The sequence below is a fragment of the Trichechus manatus genome, unplaced genomic scaffold, assembly GCF_000243295.1.
Source record: "Trichechus manatus latirostris isolate Lorelei unplaced genomic scaffold, TriManLat1.0 scaffold00080, whole genome shotgun sequence".
In the NCBI taxonomy this organism is placed as follows: Eukaryota; Metazoa; Chordata; class Mammalia; order Sirenia; family Trichechidae; genus Trichechus; species Trichechus manatus.
The window spans coordinates 5,802,967-5,825,478 of record NW_004444016.1 but is presented as its reverse complement, the minus strand read 5'-3'; the positions used below and the strand labels follow the sequence as shown (position 1 = coordinate 5,825,478).

The following is a 22,512-nucleotide window of genomic DNA, read 5'->3' as shown; positions in this document are numbered from 1 at the left end:
AGGGTTGACATGTTGTGGGGTTGTTAACCAATGTCATAAAACAATATGTGTACTACTGTTTCCTGAGAAACTATTTGTTCTGTAAGCCTTCATCTAAAGTACAATAAAAAAACAAAATACAAAAAAATAAAATCTTCATTATACAAGATGTAAGGACGACAAAAGAATCAAAAGGCATGCTTGATCATCATTTAACCACTTTGAACCTATTTCCTAATTTACACAACTACCCATGCTGATATGAATGAAGGAGAAGGAAAAGTTCTTTCTTACAATAGAAAACCAACTAGTAAATGTAGAAGGAATAATGTATTTTTTTAAAAAATCATTTAGGAGCTATCATAATAATTGATTCAGGCAAGAATGATCAAAGAATGCTAAACTAGTGAGTGAAAGTTTGAAGAACTGAATATTAACATAGACTCATAGTTAACTCCCGAAAGATTATTTACTGATGACAAAGAAGGAAAATAGTAACTTTATACTGGAAAAACTTGGCAGACGTCGCCTTAACCAAGTGATCAAAATTAGTATCTCCCTAATGGATCACAACTACCACAGCCTCCACCAGACTGGACCCAGAACAACTAGACAGTACCCGGTTACCACCAGCAACTGCTCTGGCAGGGATCACAACAGAGGGTCCCGGATAGAGCTGGAGAAAACTGTAGAACAAAATCCAAATTTGCAGGGGAAAAAAAAAGATCAGGCTTGCTGGTCTGACAGAGACTGGAGAAACCCCAAGAGTATGGCCCCCGGATACCCTTTTAACTCAATTCTGAAGTTACTCCTGAGGTTCGCCCTTCAGCCAAAGATTAGACAGGTCTACAGGGCCAACAATAACACACAAGAGGGACGTGCTTCATTGTTCAATCATGTACAGGAGACAAATGGACACACCAGCCCAAAAGCAAAGACGAGAAGGCAGGAATGGACAGGAAAACTGGACGAACAGAAACAGGGAACCCAAGGTGGAGAAGGAGAGAATGGTGACACATCGCAGGGGTGGCAACCAATGTCACAAAACAATCTGTGTATTAACTGTTTAATGAGAAACTAATTTGCTCTGTAAACTCTTACTTAAATCACAATTTAAAAAAATTTTTTTTAGTATCTCTAATAATAGTACATAGTGATATCATGTACTTTCTGATATGATACACTGGGAAGTCTACAACATCACTTCTGTGATATTTCCTGCCAAAAGTAGATGACCTCAATCTAGTCATGAGGAAACTCTAAGTGAAGGATATTCTACAAATGACTGGCCTGTATGCTTCAAAACTGTCAAGGACAGGAAAAACAAAAGACTGAGAAACTCTTCCAGATTAAAGAAGGCTAAAAAGACATGACAACTAAATTTAGGAAGTGATTCTGGATTGAAATTGTACTGGGAGGGGAAAAAAGTTGAGACAATCGATAAAATTTAAATATGGACTCTGAATTAGGTAACAGTATTATATCCATTGATATTGTATCAATGTTAAATTGTATTGTAAACACATCGTATCAATGTTTTATTTCCTAATTTTCATCATCTTATGCTCATATGGTTCAAAAAAAATTGTGATTGTGTGTGCATCTGTGTGTAGAGGGAGAAGGAGAGGGAAAGGGAGAGACTCTACAGAATGCAACATCAAACATTTAAATTCTATATTAAAATAACAAGGAAGAAGCACACTTGTTTGCGACTAGCTCACTCTTGACAACTTTAATACAAGAATATCTGTTTGCATCCTCTCCGACAGATGCATGGTTGAGACACAAACAGGTAGATCCCTTTAGAATGCTGAAAAAATACTGGTATAAGCATCATCTAACATTTCACCAAGACTTATCTAAGCCATCGGGAAATTCTGGAATGATGGAGGGGGCACTAAAAGGAACCTAGGTTTGCTTAATCAAGATTTGCCAGTTTCCAGAGAATCTGTTGCATAGCAAGAGGGCAAATTTGCTCTCTACGCTCGTAAGGCCTTTATGTTGGTTCTTTAAAGGTTATTTGTCCACTAAACTGATCAGCCCTAGTCAGTAAACCTTAGGAGACAGTATACTCTAGATTGCTAAAGGGCTGACAACAGCTCAAGCAAATGTCATCATATGTCACAGATAAAGACATTCCAGAAGGAATAACTTGTCCCATGACTCCTGCATATTCCAGCATTCCAAAGACATTCCATCAACACAAATAAAACAGAAAACCTTTCAGAAAATCTGTCATTAATTTATTTCAGGGGTTGTAGAGGAAGGGGAAGGGAGCCCTGGTGGCACAGCAGTTAAGCATTTTCCTGCTAACCAAAAGGTCGGCGGTTCGAACTCATCAGCCACTGCATGTGAGAGGAGAAAGATGTGGCGGTCTTGCTTCTGTAATGATTACAGCCTTGGAAACCCTATGGGATAGTTCTGTTCTGTCCTAATGGGTCGCTATGAGTCAAAATCAACTTGATGGCAAAGGGTTTGGGTTTGGTTAGTGGGAAGGAGCCAAGAAATAACTTAAATAACTGAAGTAAGCTGCAAGGGGACACTTAGGTGACACTGTGGTCATAACTTGTATTTAATTATTAAACAGGTACAATTCACTCTCCCAAAGAAACACACTCTTCCATTTTTCTTTAAATACAAAGCCTTCTTGGTCTTTTGTTTCCCTGATTTTAGGGTACAAAATAATTTCACTTTCTTAACTCAAAAAAAGGCAGAATGTAAGCACAATAATAAACTGCAAATGATCCCTGGCCTCTCTGGGTCTGGGGAGACCACTAGGAAGAAGCAGGACCAGTAAATGGAAAAGCATGTGCCCCCTTAAAGGGAGAGCTGCCCATTAACTCCAAACCAAAAAAATCAAACCCGTTGCCATTGAGTGGATTCCAACCGCCGACCTTTTGGTTAGCAGCCAAGCTCTTAACCACTGCACCACCAGGGCTCCCTATCAACTCCAGTCAATCTTCATCATGCAGAAATGCAGATCCAGGGTTACCAGATCATCTGACTTTTCAATAGAAGCCAAAGATGCAGATTTTTACATGAACTCACCAAACTGTAATGTTAATAACTCCTTCCAAAAAAATTGTTACCACTGTGCAGGACAAACAAATGTGTCTGTGGATTATGTCCTCCCTATTGGTCAACACCTTGCAACCTCTAAACAAGATTCCCCCCCCCCACAAAGTCCCTTCCAGTTCTACATTCTTCTTAAATAAAGTCTCTGAGGAGCCTCCCCCATAAAAATTCACCATTAAAGGTGTTAAAGCAAAGGACTCAATCACTCACTTACATTGAGAAATTTGAAATATACTGACACTTGAAAATTTAGAACCCATTCAGTGTGTTTTCAAGTCTTTCAATAACCATGATGGAAGCAGACTGCCTTGTGCAGCATCTTTAATCAAAAGCCCTGCGAAGAGTGACGCTGAACATTATTAAACTATGCTACAGAGCTAAGTTATGCTTTTGGTGACCTCCCTAACTCTAAAAGGATTTCAAAAATAAAAGTAGAGAGTTTAAAATGTAGAGAGAACGTGTTCTATTGGAAAGAACACTGGCTTCTGGTACCAGCTTTGTCACTAACTTACTCTCTGACCATGGGCAAGTCACTTCACCTTTCTGGGTCCTTGGTTTTCTCATCTATAAAATAAAAGGGATTGAATTCTATGCTCCAACTTCATCAAGCCCTAAAATTCTACTATTCTCAACAAAACACTTCGAGGGACAGAGTAGCAGGGGCAGCAGTCTAGGGACCATGGTTTCAGAGGACATCTAGGTCAACTGGCATAACAAAGTTTGTTAAGAAAATGTTCTGCATCCCATTTTGGTGAGTGGTGTCTGGGGTCTTAAAAGCTAGGAAGCAGCCATCTAAGATGCATCAATTGGTCCCAACCCACCTGGAGCAAAGGAGAATGAACAACACCAAAGACACAAGGAAAATATTAGCCCAAGAGACAGAAACAGTCACGTAAACCAGAGACTGCATCAGCCTGAGACCAGAAGAACTAAATGGTGCCCAGTTACCATCAATGACCACCCTGACAGGGAACACAACAGAGTCCCTGATGCAGCAGGAGAAAAGTGGGGTGCAGAACTCAAATTCTAGTAAAAAAGACCAGACTTAAGGTCTGAGACTGGAGGGACACGAGAAGACATGGCCCCCGGACTGTGTTAGCGCTAAACTGAAAACATTCCCGAAGTCAACTCTTCAGATATAGATTAGACTGGACTATAAGACATAAAATGATACTCGTGAAGAGAGCGCTTCTTAGTTCAAGTAGATACATGAGACTAAATGGGCAGCTCCTGTACAGAGGCGAGATGAGAAGGCAAAAAGGGACAGGAGCTGGTTGAATGGCCATGGGAAATCCGGGATGGAAAGGAGTGTGCTGTCACATTATAGGGAGAGCAACTAGGGTCACATAACAGTGTGTGTATAAATTTTTGTATGAGAAACTAACTTGAACTGTAAACTTTCACTTAAAGCACAAAAAAAAACCAAAAAACCTGTATCTGAAAATTCTAGTATTCTTTTTATTTATATTATCTCTCAACGGTCTTTAAATTGTTTTATTAAACTTAATTAATTTTTCCCATGTTTAGCGTAGTCTTTCTAGCCATATGTTAAGCTTAAGAATGATAACTAGGTTTATGCTTCTTTACATCCCTTAGTCTCTGGCAAGGTGCTTTATGCAGTGCAGACACAGTATTAGCTGAACTGAATTTATGCACCCTGATTTAAAGGTATTTACAAGCCTACCAAAACAAAGCTTCTGCCTTAATCTTAGTCATATCTTCTGGTTCTCTACAATGGTATTATTTAGAGTAGCTAAACAAATAACTTTTAAACTCTTGGCAGTCTCTAGTTTTCCAATTAACTTACACAGAGTCCTTCACAAGATCTATTACAAAACCTACTAGAACTAATCAACCTTAATGAATTACAGCAACCTTAGGTTTTTCCAGGAGGAATCATGCTTACTGGAACTAAATAAAAAGTTAAACTGTAGTTATTCAGTCTTCATTACCTTATAAATGACAATCCTGGCTAAGTTCCCTATAAATCCAGAAAGGGGCAGAGATGTAGGCATTTGACTAGCAATCTTTATGACAGAAAGAGAACTGGAGATGGGACAAAAAAGAAAATAAAAGCATAGTTCCATCAGAACCAAGGAGGCTCATTGTGGCAAAGTGCCTCATTCACACAAAGAGCTACATACCTTCCCTAAAGACATTAAACATTCATTTACAACAGAATGGCCACATCATTCTTAAAATGTGCCTGCTCCAAAGCTTTAGACTATCCTTACTAAGCTACTCAATGTGCTTTTTTTTTTTTAACAGCAAGGTGAAGTTAATGCAATGTTAGGATGGTTCATTTAAATGCAAATCAGGAAGTTTAGAAATTAAAAGTACCCAAGGTACTGTCACACTGCACAAGATATAGGCCGTGGATTACTCAGCGCTGTCATAGGTATGCCTGGTTGCATCTGCATTAAACAGAGTTAACAAAGCTGTGGGAACCTCAACTCTCAAATCTCCTGGTAACTGTCAAAAAAAACAAGGTAACCCTTATAATTGAGACTCACTCTTTAAGCCAAATCCTGTCTATTTTACTAAATTCCCCCAAGCCTGTCACCTTCTCCTGAAATGTAAACAGGTTGGGGATTGGAGGAGGAAAGACAGGGTAAGAAAATAAAGAGGCATAAAAATGCAGATGGCTCAAGTAAACAAAATGAAAACTTCTTTTTCTCAAGAAAGTAGACAGTCTATTTCTGATCACAATTATAACATCACTGTAAAAAATATATATATTTCTCTCACTTTTGGTCAAACTTGAAAGCAAAAATATAATCAGGATAAAAAGTTTCTCATCTAGTCCAGAGTAACTGGATTACATAAGCATCAATCCATCACATACATTTTACATCAGGCACTTACATGGCATAGAGTAGAAGGAGTTATCACTCTCCTTCCAGATATACAGACCTATGAGAAAAAGGATACTTGGCTAGATCTTTAAAAAATAATCATAATGATAGAAACAAAGCACTTACATTTATTTTTATTTTGTTCCTTTTCTTATTTCTTGAGGGTGCCAAAGGCAATGAGGAAACACAGGAAACAGCTGAAACAAAGAACTGCTATGCCACAAGCATCAGAAGACACACTGATTACCAAACGCACTAAGCAAAGGACATAAGGTAAACCTCCCCAAAAAAGATGTCCATCCAACCATTTTGCCACACACACAGCAAATATTTGAGTGTCTTCTCAGTATAGGCACTATTCCAGACAGCACTGAACAAGACAAAAAAGGACCCTGCCTTCATGAAGCTTACACTGTAGTAAAGACATAAGTAAATAAAACAATATCCCTGCTAAGAAAAAAATTAAATATGATAATGAAATGAGGGATCTGCTTTTAGGCAGAGTGCTCAGAAGGCCTTTCTGTCTTGATAACATTTGAGCTGAAAACTGAAAGTCATTAAGAGCCAGGGGCCAAGTGAGCATCTGGGAAGAGGCAAAGGGCACAGCTATAAGGCAGCATCTCTGGACTCAGAAAGTGGAGGCCAGTGTAGCTGGAGAGTAGAGCAAAAAGAGGTGAGAGATTCACTGAAGGGAAAAAAAAGCTCCTAAAGTAAAGCAATCACTTGCTGTATGGACCGGATATATACAGTTCGTTTATTTAGCTTCCACCCCACTATGGTTGAGACTAGTAACAAGGGGTGAGTGTTTGATAGAAAGCTGCATTAAGGCCTCATAACAAACAACTGATTATGGATGCACAGGAAGTCCCTGTTTCCATAAGAGACTGGATAACTCTGGTCTGAAAAGCAAAGAAGAAACAAGCATCTGTACTGGAGGCACAAGAGAAAAGAGAGACAAAAGGGAAAAGAGGTTTCTGTTTTAGAACAACAGGACTAAAAGATGGAGAAACTTTTCACATAGCTGAGGAGAAGCCCATAGGAAGAAGAAAAATATAGTAATTTTCCTGGAAAGCCAGGCAAAAAGATGCCTGGACTTGACTAGGGAGTCTGGGACGTTACCCAAACTGAGTGAGAAAACAAGAATTGTCTCTAAGATTTGTCTTGTAGAATATACATTTGATGACCTATTTTGTCGTTCATTCATCAGTGATGGACCAATTACCATGTTCTGGGATCCTGCTAGGTGCCAGGGACAGAAAAACTAATTTGAAATCCCTACAGATCCTCCATCCATTAATTATTAAGTACAAAAGTAAAGATGCTTTTGCCTTTACAACAGAGAAATCTGGTAGATACCACTTAATCTTAAAAAAGTGATTAAACAGTATCACCATCAGTGCAACAACCTGACAACTGTTCTAATGCCCTGAGAAAGATCGTTGTTGTTACTGCCCCCAACTCTTGGTGACCCCATGCACAACAGAATGAAATGTTGCCAGGTCCTGCACCATCCCCATAATCAGCTGCAGATCAGACCACTGTGATCCATAGGGTTTCTTTCATTGGCTAATTTTTGGAAGTCGATCTCCAGGCCATTTTTCCTAGTCCATCTTAGTCTGGAAGCTCCACTGAAACCTGTTCAGCATCATAGCAATGTACAAGCCTCCAGTGACAGAGGGGTGGTGGTTGCACAGGAGGTGCACTGACCAGGAATCAAACCCAGGTCTCCTGCATGGAAGGCAAGAATTCTAACACTGAACCACCACTGCCCTCCTGAGAAAGACACAATACCACATATGCAGTATTCCTGCCAGAAGTGGAAATAATCAGACAAATCCACATTGTGGGAAACCTACAAAACTGATCACAATGGTTAAAAAAATGTCATTGTCAATGTCATGGGGGGGGAAGACTGGAAATCACAACTAAAGAGGCATGACAAGCTAAATGAAATAAGATCTTTTACTTGGTTCCTAGATCAAAAGGAATTCACTAGAACATTAGTGGAGTCTGAATGTAATTATGGACTATACATGAAGTCAGTACTTCCGGGGAATCTTGTTAAAGGGCAGATTCTGATTCAGTTAGGTCTGAGTTGGGGCCTAAGATTCTGCATTTCTCACAAGCTCCCAGGGAAAGCCAATGCTGGTCCTCAGACCACTCTTTAAAAGCAAGCTATTACATAATATTACTGTATCAATGTAAAAGTTTTTTAGTAATTACCGTTATGCAGGACAATGTTCTTATTCTTGGGAGTTACATGCTGAAGAATTTAAGGGTGAAATGCCACGACTGCAGTTTACTTTCAAATAACTCAGGGGGAAAAAAAGTTTATATAGAGTAATTGAACAAATTTGAAAACGTTAACTGGTGAATATAGGTGAACTGGTAAATCAAGTGCTCACTGTATTACTCTTTACTTTTCTGCAGGTTTGAAGATTTTTTGCGGGGGGAGGTGGTGGGGGGGACTTGGGGAGAAAATACCCTGGCAGAGCTCACAGTTCAGACAGGAAAACAGTTACAACAGAGAGTATAAAGTTGTCAAGTGCTCAATGGGTACACAAGAGGAGTTTTGGAAGCACTCAGGAGGGAGACCCCAACTTGCCAGGAAGCCTCACTGAGGATCTGCTATATTGAGAGGAAGGGCAGCTATTTCAGGTTATGCAAAGGGACGATGGCACCAGAGAACACTGGCACCTTTCAGGAACCACAGCTGTGGGTGGAAAATAGAAGATAAACAGTGAAATGGCAGAAGATAAGCTGAAACGTAAGCTAAGAAATTAAGAAGGCATTAGAGATTTAGACTTTATCCTTTCTGACTTAAAAATACTTTGCACCCACTCTATTTTTGTTTACAACAATTAGTTTGCAGTGAGAAACCCTCAATTCAAAAACAAAGACAAAGGATTGAATCCTATCTCTTCCAGTTACCACAGTGAAGGCAGAAAGTGCCAGCCAGTGCCTTCCCAACCAAAGCTCCATTTGCATAGATCTACAGAACACCCATCTTTACACACGCTCAACTGCAGAACTAAATTCCTCAAACTCAACAGGCCCCAAACCGAGCATCTTCCCCTGGCATATTCCCTCTGTGGCTTCTCCCATCTCAGCAGAACAAAGCTCAACTAAATCAGGTCCCCTAGAAGGAGACTCCATGCCTCCTTTCCACTTCCTCCTCCTTCTCCCTCCTCTGCACTTCAGTAAACACCTCACTCACCCTCTAACCCTCTGTTAGCCCTGGTATAGAATATCTAGGAGTCTTCTAATTTCCACTTCTTCCCTCAACCTGGTTCTCCAGGTAGCAGCCACACCAGTTATCGTTCTCATCGGGTCACAACCCTCTGAAAGAAAGGAGACTGCAGACAGCACGAAGCTGAAACTTCAGCAAACAAACCCGATCTGCACTAGCCTGTTGGTCTTATCACCTGCCTCCACTCCATCAAACATCCCGCCTGCACATGCATGCCTCCACACCTTTATAGAAGCTGTTTTCTCTGCCCAGATCTTTCCAACTGGAAAAGCTATTCATTTTCCTCCAAGACTCAGACAAATGTCATGCCCTCTGCCTCCGCAGAAAGAACTGTCCCCTTTTTCCTGGGTTCCCCCAGCACTATACAAGCATCTCTACAACAGCACTTGCCACACAGCACTTTATCTATGTGTCTGTCTCTCCTGAAACTGTGAGCTCCTTTGAGCACAGGGACCATGCCTTTTTCAACGCGGTACCTTTCATCTAATAAAGCACTCTATACATGTTTAACTGAAGTAGGTTTCATCTACCAACACTGAGACATGTGGGAAAGAAGTAAAAGGGCATAAATTGCTCATTCTTAACTATCAGTGATATTACTAAGGCTAATCCCACCAGTTTGTAAACTTCTTGCAGTTATCTATGGTGGTTTACACGTTCTTAACATCTCCCCAGCATTTGGCACACTGCTTTGCAAAGTAGGCTTTTAATAAATGTGCTGTATTTAATTGAACCCTTCCCACTGCGACTGATATACAGCAGACTAAATACTACCTTAGATTAAACCCGTTGTCGTCAAGTCGATTCTGACTCATAGCAACCCTACAGGACAGAGCAGAACTGCCCTATGGGGTTTCCAAGAAGCGGCTGGTGGATTCGAACCTTTTGGTTAGCAGCCAAGTTCTTAACCACTGTGCGACCAGGGCTCCTCCACCCTAGATTAAAGCTACCTAGAAAACATCACATCTTTCACTGGTCTTAATGGTCGCAAATAAGCTTAAATTTCTCTCTAGGGTTGCCAATTTCCATTTCTGTGGGCTTTTTTCTTTTTCTCTCCTCCAAGGGATTCAAGATCACATTTCACTTAGCCACTTCTCTACAAAATGACAGGTTTCTAAAAATACATTTCAAAGTCAGTCCAGAGTTTTTCTGAGAAGATAGCAACCCCAGGTCCAAGGAAGCAAGAAAATGGTAACAGTTGATTATAGGAAACCTTTGCCAGTCTAGAGAGCCCTAAGAATTGAAAACTAACTTGTCAGTAATAGCAACTTATCTCTCCCTCCCAGCCTCTGGCTTATTCACTGCATTATCATTTTTCACAAACCACGATTAGAAGTCTGGACTAATATTAAAATATTTAACATAATGAAATATTCAACATACCATGAAAGAATAGTAACAATGCATCTTTGCTTGGAAAGAAAGTATGAATCAGAGCCACACGGGGCAAATGGACTATTAAGAAAGGCTCCTATCATTCACCTCACTTGAAATGGGCCGTACTGAATGCATTTTCTAAGCTATGTCTAAGGCAGAACTTTCAGTTTCAAGAACACTCTGCAATCTAACCTGGGTACAGGATTATGTAATCTGGTAATTAACCAGGCCTCCAACTCACATCTTCAGCTCATAATGTCAAATACTAACAAAATAAACTGTAACAATAAAACATGCTCAAGCTATAATTGGTGGTTCACTTATTTATGACAATATTTAATAATGAAGTCTTTGTGGCATCAAACCAGTCCAGGGAAATCTCAGCTTCCCTTCCCTGGTCAGTTCAGACCCTAGCTGCTCCATGCAGTCCTTTCTCTTTCATCCCCTTTCACCCAGGGCCTGGTTCATGGGCACCGGCCCCCTCTCTATTTCTTAGGTGCAACAATCCAATGGAACTCACGAACTGTAGGGAAAGGACTATCTTTAATCTAGAAGGAAAAGAAGAGACAAACATAAAGGGATGAAGTTCGGAGGGGGTCTCAGCACAGAGCTTCCATGTTCCCAGGAGACGTGCTTATCCTCCCAAGAGCAGAATGTTCGTTCTCTCCAACCTGGAAGCTCCTGTAAGCTTCTGTCTCCCAAGACCTTTTACTGGCCTCACCATGTGGCCTCCTGAGGCTTAGTCAGCATAAGGCCCCCAGGTGATCCCTTTTTGTTGGGTCAAGCCCCAACTCATTGGCCTCTGGTGTGGTCCTGTTCTCAGGAACGAGGATCAAAGGCCAAACTGTTTACTGAAAAGGAGTTCCACACCTCCCAGTCTTAAAACAAGAAAATGAGGTATCTACAGCTCAACATAAAGAGCCCTGGTGGCACAGTGGTTAAAGCACTCAGCTGCTAACCAAAAGGTTGGCAAACCCACCACCCACTTTTAGGGAGAGAGATGTGGCAGTCTGCTTCCGTAAAGACTGTAGCCTTGGAAACCCTATGGGGAAGTTCTAGTCTGTCCTATAGTGTCGCTATGAGTTGGAATCAACTCCACAACACAAAACAACAGCCCGATATAATGGAATGGAGTAACCAAAATTAATGAATCCAGGAAAGAACTATCCTTTAAATTAACAATTAAGGAATAATACCAATTATTTAAAACCAAGATTGTTGCTGTTGTTAGTTGCCATCGAGTCAGTTTTAGCTCATGACTACCCACATGTGCAGAGTAGAACTGCTCCACAGGGTCTTAAAGGCTGTAAACCTTTTGGAAACAGATTGACAGACTTGTCTTCCAAGGCGCCGCTGGGTAGGTTCGAATCACCAACCATCTGGCTAGTAGTCAAGCGCTTAACCCATTTGTACCACCCAGGAACTCACATTAGATTGAACAGATTACTCATTACAAAATTTTAAAGCCCTAGAAGCCTTAAAAAAAAGAAAATTAAAATTAAAAAAATCTTATCAGATGAAAATTACAATAACTTACACAGTGTAATTCCCTCCCTTCTTTTAATAAAATGGGAATAAAGAAAAGATGACAAATTCTAAAAATCAAATCACACTACTCATACGATACTTGTTCCAAATATTTAGAGTAACACTCGAAGCTGTCCTTCAAACTGTATTTACATTATATATACAATACTGCAAACTTGTAGCCAGTGAAAAAGCACAAATTAAATCCCAATCAAAAAGTGGGGTTGATAGACGACAGTCCATCAACAAGTAAACAGAAATGAATGCTAATTTCAAGCTCCACTAGAAATGGGGCTGGGGGGCATGCTTGCATATGAAGAAAAAGTTTGATAGTTATGAAAAAGCTAAAGAAGAAAATAATGAACATTAAGGGGCTCCAAGAAAGGGCAATGCTGAAGTTTTGTTTTGAAGCTGAGTATTTCTGTACACTTGACTTTCATAATGGGTAAGCTCAGTATACTGCTCTCGCATGTGAGCAAACAGCATGAGACAGGGTAAGGCAAGCCATACTGTCCACTTCCTACCCTGCTAGGCCCATTCAATCCAGGCCTATAGCGTGGGGACTGAGCAGACTACCTCACTACATAAGCCACACTCACAAAGTTTGGAAGAAGCACACTAGCACCTGGGCAAATTTCAGAAACTGTTGCTCTATGAGACTCCCAGATGTCTGATGTGTTTGACTTTTCTTCTTAAAAGAGAAAATGGAAGGATCTAATAAGACAAATGTTCCAACATATAATCACCAAAATTCTTTAAGACTCAAACGGTGTGGCTTCACAGTCACTCATGAGGAAAAAATTATTTGGGCTGAGGAAGCAGAAAGGATGATTGATTTCACGTTTTTCACTACTTCTTTATCTCTATATAGAAAGTCAAACTCGTAAAAAAGATTTTTTAATTAATTTATTTTACCTGGTTTTTTTCTTCGTTCATTTTTTATACACAGTAAAATTCACTCTTTTTGGTGTAGTATTCTCTGAGTTTTGACAAACTCCTACAGTTGGGTAATCACCTCCATGATCAAAATATAGAAAAATTAAAGGAATTTATATTATTTTCACAACAGCATGTACATACAACCTCTTAAGAAGGCTGAATAAGGACTACAGGTCAGCAGGTGGCCATAGTAGATCCATAACTATTACCAAACAAAAAATTCACTGCCTCACCAACAGCAACACTAGCAGTAGCCTTTCTGGGGCTTATTTTATGAGTTTATCAAAACTCATAGAACAGTACATCAAAAAGAGTGAACTCTATTATGTATAAAAAAATGAAAAAAATAAATTCATTTAAAAAAATTTTTTTCCCGTCTGGAGCAAGGGAGGATGAAGAAAACCAAAGACACAAGATTAGTTCAAAGGACTAACGGACCACAACTACCACAGCCTCCACCAGACTGAGTCTAGCACAACTAATGGTGCCTGGCTACCACTACCAACTGCTCTGACAGAGATCACAACAGAGGGTCCCGGACAGAGCTGAAGAAATGTAGAACAAAATTCTAACTCACAAAAAAAGATCAGACTTACTGGCCTGACAGCGACTGGAGAAACCTCAAGTATGGTCCCCGGACACCCTTTTAGCTCAGTAATTAAGTCACTTTTGAGGTTCACCCTTCAGCCAAAGATTAGACAGGCCCATAAAACAGAACGAGACTAAAGGGGCATACCAGCCCAGGGGCAAGGACTAGAAGGCAGGAGGGGACAGGAAAGCTGGTAATAGGGAACCCAAAGTCGAGAAGGGGAGAGTGTTGACATGTTGCGGGATTGGTAACCAACGTTACAAAACAATATGCATACTGTTTAATGAGACGCTAGTTTGTTCTGTGAACCTTCATGTACAGTACAATAAAAAGAACAATTTGTGTGAGTTCAGCTTTCTATGTAGAGAGTAAGCAGTGAAAAACATTGGGGCACTGGTGGTTCAGTGGTAGAATTCTTGCTTTGCATGTGGGAGACCTGGGTTCAATTCACAGCCAGTGCACGCTCATGTACAGCCACCACCCATCTGTCAGGAGACTTGTGTGTTGCTATGATGTTGAACAGGTTTCAGTGGCGCTTCCAGACTAAGACCAATGAGGAAGAAAGGCCTGGAGATCCACTTCCAAAAAGCAACCAATGGAAAAAAAAAAAAAAATCTATGGATCACAACAGTCCAATCCACAACTATGCATGGGGTTCCCGTGAATTGGGGGCCCAACTTGATGGCAGCTAACAACAACAGTGAAAAACATTTACGAAATCAGCATGATTTCAGTCTGAGGGACATTAGGGCCTCTATCCAAGAAGGGGTGTGACCTGCCATCAAACTCTTACTTTCAGTTTACAGTTCTCACACCCAAGTATTCAAACAATAGATCCATGGTGTTTAAAATGGAAAATACCCTCATACAGCACAGATGCAACTAAAGTACATTTTGTGGGGCGGGGGGGCAATTTGGGAAAATTTTCAAAGCTACAAAAAGTAGCATTTCCCCCTAGAAATTCCACTTCTAAGAAGTTACCCTAAAGAAATATATCAAGGATGGACAAAAAGATTTAGCTACAAAGTAAAGCAACACAGGAAGCAAGCTAAATGCCCCACAAAGGACTCGTTAAGGAAGCTGCATAATGGAATATGAGGGGATCATTAACATGCTGTGTTAGCATAGTGACATTAACCATATTTCATCAATTCTAAAGTATACATTATTTCACATTTTTTAGTCTCTAAAATCTGGATACATCTTATAATCGATGGCATTTCCTAGTTTATTTGGCGTTTCTTCTTTCTTAGTGGCGCATAAAATAAAGGTGGTAGTCGTTAGGTGTCATCAAGTCGGCTCCCACTCATAGTGACCCCATGTACAACAGAACAAAGCATTGCCTGGTCCTGTGCCATCCTCACAACTGTTGCTACGTTTGAGTCCACGGTTACAGCCATTGTGTCAATCCATCTTGTTAAGGGTTAAATAAAGGTTAATCTTACTCTAATAATAGGGGGAAATATTCAAGTTATAAGAGGACAGTAGATTACAAAACAGCATATAAAGTAAAATTTAGCATTTATAAAAGCTACCTATAGTCAATATACATGCCTACAAAAATGATTAGAGGATATAAAGCAAAAGTTAACAGTGTTTATCTCTAGATGATATAAATATGAGTGACTTTTTTTTTTTTTAATTTTAATTAACTGGATATCAAGCCATCTATCTCCACCCCCGTATCAACCTGGCACAACCCTATACATAGCACAAGTAGATCTGCCATAACTAACTTAATATTTATTGAACAGTACATACTATGGGCAAAGAAATGAGTCAAGTATCACAGGAGACAGAAAGATACAAAAGAATGTAATTGCCTTCATGGAGCTAAGCACCTAGCAAAGGAATTTACATTCTAGAAGAGTCTTAATAAAAGTTAAGTCAGCAACTTAATGACATTTAAATACTGAACTTGTTCACTGGTTTTACTTGCAAGACAATCCACTTAATATGGATAAAAACATGTCCTGTCCAGCACTCCATAATTAAAATCAGGGTTTTATCACATCAGAAATTAAAATAAATAACCTTTATAAATCATCTTATTTATTACACAGATGACCAAGTTCAAACTCTCGGCTGAGTCTCATACGATTAAAAACTCCTAAAAGCATGTTATCATCGTAATTCATCAGAAAAAAGACACATAATCAATGACAAATTAGCAATAGCAGGAAATATCCCACCATATAACTCTTTGTTGTTTATTATGACCTTTTAAGAATTTTTTTTTTTTTTTTTAATTCTTTCCAGATGCTTTCCTTGCTCACCCTGGGCTCTCAGTGCTGGAGGGTATAGGTGGCAGTGGTTAAGAGCTCAGCTGCTAACCAAAAGGTTGGCAGTTCAAATCCACAAGCTGCTCCATGAAAACCCTATGGGGCAGTTCTACTCTGTCCTATAGGGTCTCTACGAGAAGGAATCAACTTGATGGCAAATGGTTTGGTTTCGGTTTGGTTTTAATAGTAACTTAGTCCCTGCCCTCAGGGTAAAAAAAAGAGTTCAGCTGAAAAAACAAAGATAGTAAACAAAACAAAACAAAACAGGATATTAAGTGAGAAAGCTGTAATCAGGTGCAAATTTGTAGTTCAGATAAAGATCACTTTCAGTGATGGTAATCAAAGTCTCAATGGAAAAAGCATGTTAATCAGCCTTCAGAGATGAATAGCATTTGTGTCAAAGAGGGATGAAACATTACAGAAAAACGGCAAATAACAAAGGAACATTTGTACAAATGCCTAGCAGATGCAGAAAACATGTAGCAGCAACTTACAGTAGAAAATAAAGTTGAAAAAGTTAAGGCCAAAACTCAGAAAGCCTTGAACACCAATTTAAAGTCTGACCTTTTTATTTAATGCAACCAGTTATCAGTAGTAAATTTCTCAAATGAGAATGAGAGGTCTGCTTATATGTAAAAGACTGGAATTTCCAGGAGGAAATTCTACAAACTTTGGCAAACACTTACTGAGCAACCATAATGTTTCAGATACTGGGATTAAACACGGAAGGCAGTGGAGGGATACCTATAGACTACAAACGAGTCGGGGGATTTCTGGAGTGCTAGTAATTTTCTACTTCTTGATATGGGTACTGTTCACTTTGTAATTCATTGAGCAGGTACTCATGATCTGAGCACTTTTCTGCATGTTATACTTTAATAAGAAAAGGTTTACTTAAAAATAAAGGCCTAGACCCCAACTCCAGGAAATTCCCAGCTGGAGGAAGTCATTCATACAAGTATTTAGCAGAAGGTGTTAAAGATGCAACCATAGAAGATGTACAAGTTACCCAAGAAGAGCCAGGGTCCAAGAGAAAACCCAGAGGCAATAGCGTCAAACTTGAATTTTAAAGAATAAATGAGTTTGTCAGATGGCTAGGTGGCCCAGGCAAAGGATAAACATTTGAAAAAAGGCCTTAAACTAAGAAACAAAACAATTTATCCAGAAAACCCGCAAGTGGTTTTGATAGTTCAGAAATCCAGAATGATTCTCAATTTTCCCAAACAGCAATTTGTTATGCATACAAGGCCTTCCCTAATCTAATCTGACTGTTGCCTCATCTGCCACGTCTCCACCCACAAACTAGACTTCAGACAGAAAAAGTTTTCCCTTCTTCATTCAACAAACACCTTATTTGCCCTCCATGTCAGGTAACTGCCAAGGGCTAAGGCTACCATTCCCTGCCTTCAAGGAGCTTCACTTTCCAGCAGGGACATCAAGAATAAGTTACAGCATAATGGAGCACACTACCCAGTACAAAGAGGTTTGCTACCAAAAATGGAAGTGCTAACAGCTGAATCTTGAGGTATGACTAGGACTCATCAATGAACACAACAGAGTACAAGAAGGAGGAAACAACATTTACGGAGAAACCTAGGCCCCCACATCCAAACGATAGTCAAGTCCCATCTTATATCTCCAAAATACAACTCCCTTCATCCCTACCACCTTCACCCGCACATCTTTCTAGCTTAACTCCCAATTTCCACCTGTACAAGCCTTCTCTAAACACTAACAAGAGTGATCTTAAAAAGGTGATCAGATGATGAAACTCCCTACAATGACTTCTTTACAGCTCTTAGAATAAAATCCAAATATTTCCCTGCATGACCTGGCCTCTGCTTTCCCCGGCAATCTCACATGAGGCTTCTCTCCACTTAAGAGTATTCAACTGACACAGGTCTTCTCTGAGGTCTCTAACACGTGGAGTTCTTTCCTGCCTCAGGACTTTTAAACATGCAGAGGGCCCTGTTCCCTCTGTTCAGCTCTTCACTAGCACACATACACATCCCAACAATCAGAGGTATCCCTCATGTCTCACACCAATACTGCTTTCTCAAAAAAATTCCATATGCATATGGAATCAGTTACTCCCAATCCCTGGTAGCACAACCATTAAGCGCTCTGCTGCCAACCAAAAGGTTGGCAGTTTGAACCCACCAGCGGCTCCGAAAGAGAAAAGACCTGGAAATCTGCTCCCGTAAAGATTTCTGCCTAGGAAACCCTATTGGGCAGTTCTATTCTGTACAGTATGCAGGGTCACTATGAGTCAGAATTGACTCAATGGCGGCACGCAGCAACAACAACAATCTCCACATCTGGTTTATAGGGCAGAATTAAGAGAATAAGGAGCCCCATTTTAGACAAGCTGAGTTGAGAAGCCCCTGAGACACCCAGGAGCAATCCGGTGCACAGATTAACTCTGTGGGTCAGGAGAGACATCTGCACTCCAACAGAGGCTTGGACTTCAGCACATAAGGTTGATGGCAGGAAGACTGTGTATATGGGGTGGGGGCATCCCTCACCTCTAAGTCACTGTATGGATGAGATATTACTAATAGGAGTGAGGGTGAATACTGCATCAATGGTAGAAAGAAAAGAACCAAAATCCACTGGATAAAATCCGGGTATGAGTAGATTTAAAAAACGAGTGAGAAAGTATAAGGAAAACCAGGAAGAGTTGTACCACAATCCCCCAAAATCCTATGCCCTTTTAAGCTTCTCAAGACTTCTTGCCTTCACTTGACAAAACCCTACTCATGTTTCAAAGGCTGGTTCAAAAGCCACCGCCTCCCGAAAGCCTTTCCCAATTTCTCCAAAGAAAACTAATTACCCCTCCCCCATGCCTCCACTGAGTTTCTTTGATTGTTAGTAGTATATAATATTTGACCCATACACAATAGTTTCTCAACAGTACTGTTATGGCACTTATGGAAGTCTGCCTTGTACCAGGCTTGGGGTAGATGCCTCCCCTATTACACTGTGAGCCCTTAAGGGTACAGATCATATCTTATTCATCTGTGAGCCCTTAAGTAGGTGGATAAAAAATTATTTGTAACTTAATAATCGCCAAGAAGGATAAGTAATTGGGCAGGAGCTATAGACAGCTCCTCCACTCATTCCTCTTGCAAAATAAGACACATCCTAATAAATTTGACTTACAAGTTTATATTTTCTGAAAGTAACACACACCGGTATACAGTTTTTAAAAATCACTGCTAAACACAAAATAACCTCTCACCAAAACGTCTATCCTATCAAAAAAAAAAAAATGATGTAATCATTTCCTTCAACAAAATTATGAAATGCTCTTAATTTAGTTGAGGACTATGCATATCTTACTGTCTTTTCTAAATTTTGTGAATTCTCTACGAAACAAATACAAAAATATTATAAAGACGCAGGAGGACACAAGAAGGTGTCCATCCTGGCCTTGGGCCAACTGCTGCCTGCATTATTAGGAAGCCATGGCTGCCAAGCCAAGGTTAGGCATTCAGTCAACATTTTTTCCAACAAGTGCTACTGTCTCGCTCTCGCTCTCTCTCTCTCACACACACACAAACACAAAAACACACACACAATCCTTTGAAAGTCAACAAAAAAGACTCTGTAATGTCACTCTTGAAAACTAGAACTAATCAGAGTTAAGCACGTCCAATTAACCAGCACACAAAGTCTGAGTAATTTCACAATAAAGGTTAATATGGTACACGTCACAAGTCCACACGCGTGTGGTGCACCTTACCAACAAGGCTAGGTCAGGGAGAGGGAAAACTAACTTTCATATTCGCTCGAGGCCCGGAATGCGGGTGCGCGGGCTCAGCAAACATTCCATTCAGCAGACAGTGAAGTTTCAGCGGCCGGTGAGGGGAGGTGGAGCAACAGAAACCACAAAACCAGAGAACAATCACATCACCGGAAAAATCAAGTCCCCGAACACAAGCAGGCACCGGGAACAACCCGCAGATTCTTCACAAAAAGGAAAACGGCCAAGAGGGCCCAGCGCGGGGCCGGCGCGCACACCAAGCCCACTTGAACAAAGTTTAGAAACCCGGAGAAACTTTTCCGGGAGGAAGCGCCGCGGCTGCTCGGGGCCTGCGGCTTCCTTCTCTCCAGCCGCCGCGGCCCCTCAGCTTCCCCAACGCCGTGGAGGCGGGCCCCGCCCGCCCAGCCAGCCAGGGCCCGGGCCAGGGAACCCGCAGGGGAAAGGGCCGCCGGCCGGAGGCCGAACCCGCGCCGCCGAGAGCCCAATTCCAGAAGGGGCCAGCTCGGGACGGCCCAAGGACGCCCGAGCCCAGCTGAGGAGCTCGCGCGAAGAGTTACCTGCGGCAAACAGGGCGAGCACTGAGAAACCGGAGCACCGAAGCCGACAGCCGCCGCTTTGTCTCCTCCAGTCCCACTCGGAGAAGGAAATGGGCCGCCAGGCGCCCCCGCCCCCCGCCCGGGCCCCGCCCGCCCTTCCCGGAGCCTCCCTCTTACGCGCTCTTCCTGACGCCTCCCGCCGCAGCCGCTTTCTGGCCCCCGCTTTAAAGCGGAGCCCCGACGCAAAGAGACCCTCTGGCAGAACCAGGCCTGGACCCTCTCAGTACCTCTTTCTCTCTGCCCCCCACCCCAGTCACTTCATCCCAGGACCGCAGTGGGGCTCAGGCCGGGAGTGACCTCCGAGAGGAAGGAGGAGCGGCGACTCCTAGAACAGCACCGCGGGGGAGGGTGGAGGAGGGCAGGTGAGTCACCGCGCAGCGCACAGGTGAGTCTCGAGGCGCGGCTTCGCGCAAGCCCAGCCCCCAGCCGGTGCCCCAGGGACGGGGCGCGGCTACGTGAGGTCCTGGGCACGCTCTTCTGAAAAGTGGCACAGGTGTCCCCGAGTCACATGTTCCCAGAAAAGTGCTCTAGGCCCTTCCCCTGGTTTTACTTAAGGAAAAATGGAGGCTAAATAAAGGTCCCACAGCTTAAGGCAGAGTGGAACTACAATCTGATTCATGGGATCTCTTAGGATGTGAGGTGAAAGCGCCCTAGAAATTGCCTAACCCATCCCCTCAACATTTGGGGAAACGGATCCCTGCTCCTGGTCGAGAACAAGAGGCCCGCTACAGCAGCATCCCATCACACACACACTTTAGGGTCCTGGCTTCTATCCTTACTTCTTGTTGGGTGCCTTCAAGTAGGTTCTGACTCACAGCGACCCTATGTACAACAGAGCAAAACACTGCCCAGTCCTGTGCTGTCCTCACAGTCGTTTTTACGCTTGAGCCCATAGTTGCAGCCACTGTGTCAATCCATCTTGTTGAGGGTCTTCTTTTTCACTGACCCTATAGTCTACCAGGAAACCCCGGTGGCATAGTAGTTAAGCGCTACAGCTGCTAACCGAAAGGTTGGCAGTTCAAATTCACCGGGCGTTCCTGGAAACTGTATTGGGCAGTTCTACTCTGTCCTGTAGGGTCGCTGTGAGTTGGAATCGACTCAATGGCAACGGATTTAATTTTTTGTGTGTATGTGTGAGACAAAATCTCACCATCTTTAGATCCAAGGAGCGTTCTGGCTGTACTTCTTGCAAGACAGATTTGCTCTCGTAGTCCATGGTATAGTCAATATTCTTTGCCAACACCATAATTCAAAGACATCAGTTCTTCAGGCTGCTTTTTTCATTGTCCAACTTTCACACGCATGTGTCGCGATTGAAAGAACCATGGCTTGGATTACCCGGCACCTTAGTCCTTAAAGTGACATCTTTGCTTCTTAACGTTTTAAAGAGATCTTTTGCAGCAGATTTGCCAATGCAATGTGTCTTTTGATTTCTTAACTGCTGCTTCCATGGGTGTTGATTGTGGATCCAAGTAAAATGAAATCCTTGACAACTTCAGTCTTTTCTTCATTTATCATGATGTTGCTTATGGGTCCAGTTGTGAGGATTTTTGTTTTCTTTACGTTGAGGTGTAATCCATACTGAAGGCTGTGGTCTTTGATCTTCATCAGTAAGTGCTTCAAGTCCTCTTCCGTTTCAGCAAGCAAGGTTGTGTCATCTGCATATCGCAAGTCATTAATGAGTCTTCCTCCAATCCTGATGCCCCGTTCTTCTTCGTATAGTCCAGCTTTTCAGATTATTTGCTCAGCATACAGATTGAATGAGTATGGTGAAAGGATACAACCCTGACCCACACCTTTCCTGACTTTAAACCACATAGTATCCCCTTGTTTTGTTTGAACAACTGCCTCTTGGTCTAGGTACAGGTTCCTCCTGAGTACCTTAAGTTTTGGAATTTCCATTTTTCCCAATGGTATTCCATAATTTGTTATGATCCACAAAGTCGAATGCCTTTGCATAGTCGATAAAACGCAGGTAAACATCTTTCTCGTATTCTCTGCTTTCAGCCATGATCCATCTGACATCAGCAGTGATATCTCTGGTTCCACATCACCAATGATATCTCTGCCTTCTGAATTCAACTTGAATTTCTGGTAGTTCCCTATCAATGTACTGCTGCAGCCACTTTTGAATGATCTTCAACAAAATTTTGCTTGTGTGTGATATTAGTGATATTGTTCGATAATTTCTGCATTCTGTTGGATTACATTTCTTTGGAATGGGTACAGATATAGATCTCATCCAGTTGGCCAGGTAGCTGTCTTCCAAATTTCTTG

At 41.6% G+C, this 22,512-nt stretch overlaps 1 protein-coding gene and 1 non-coding gene across 3 annotated transcripts in view; one reads left to right on the top strand and one right to left on the bottom strand.

The window, feature by feature from the left end:
- CTNNA1 (catenin alpha 1) overlaps positions 1 to 20,317 on the bottom strand; it is a 197,754-nt gene extending 177,437 nt beyond the window's left edge. The window contains exon 1 of one of the 2 annotated variants that reach the window (XM_004381048.3): positions 20,197 to 20,317. The gene's annotated coding sequence lies outside the window, so the exon portion shown is untranslated. The remainder of the gene's footprint in view (positions 1 to 20,196) is intronic. The other variant, XM_023735584.1, reaches the window with a different exon arrangement.
- On the top strand, positions 13,982 to 14,052 carry TRNAA-UGC (transfer RNA alanine (anticodon UGC)). The gene has a single exon. It is a non-coding gene; the product is annotated as a tRNA-Ala (tRNA).
- Positions 20,318 to 22,512: the final 2,195 nt, after the last annotated feature.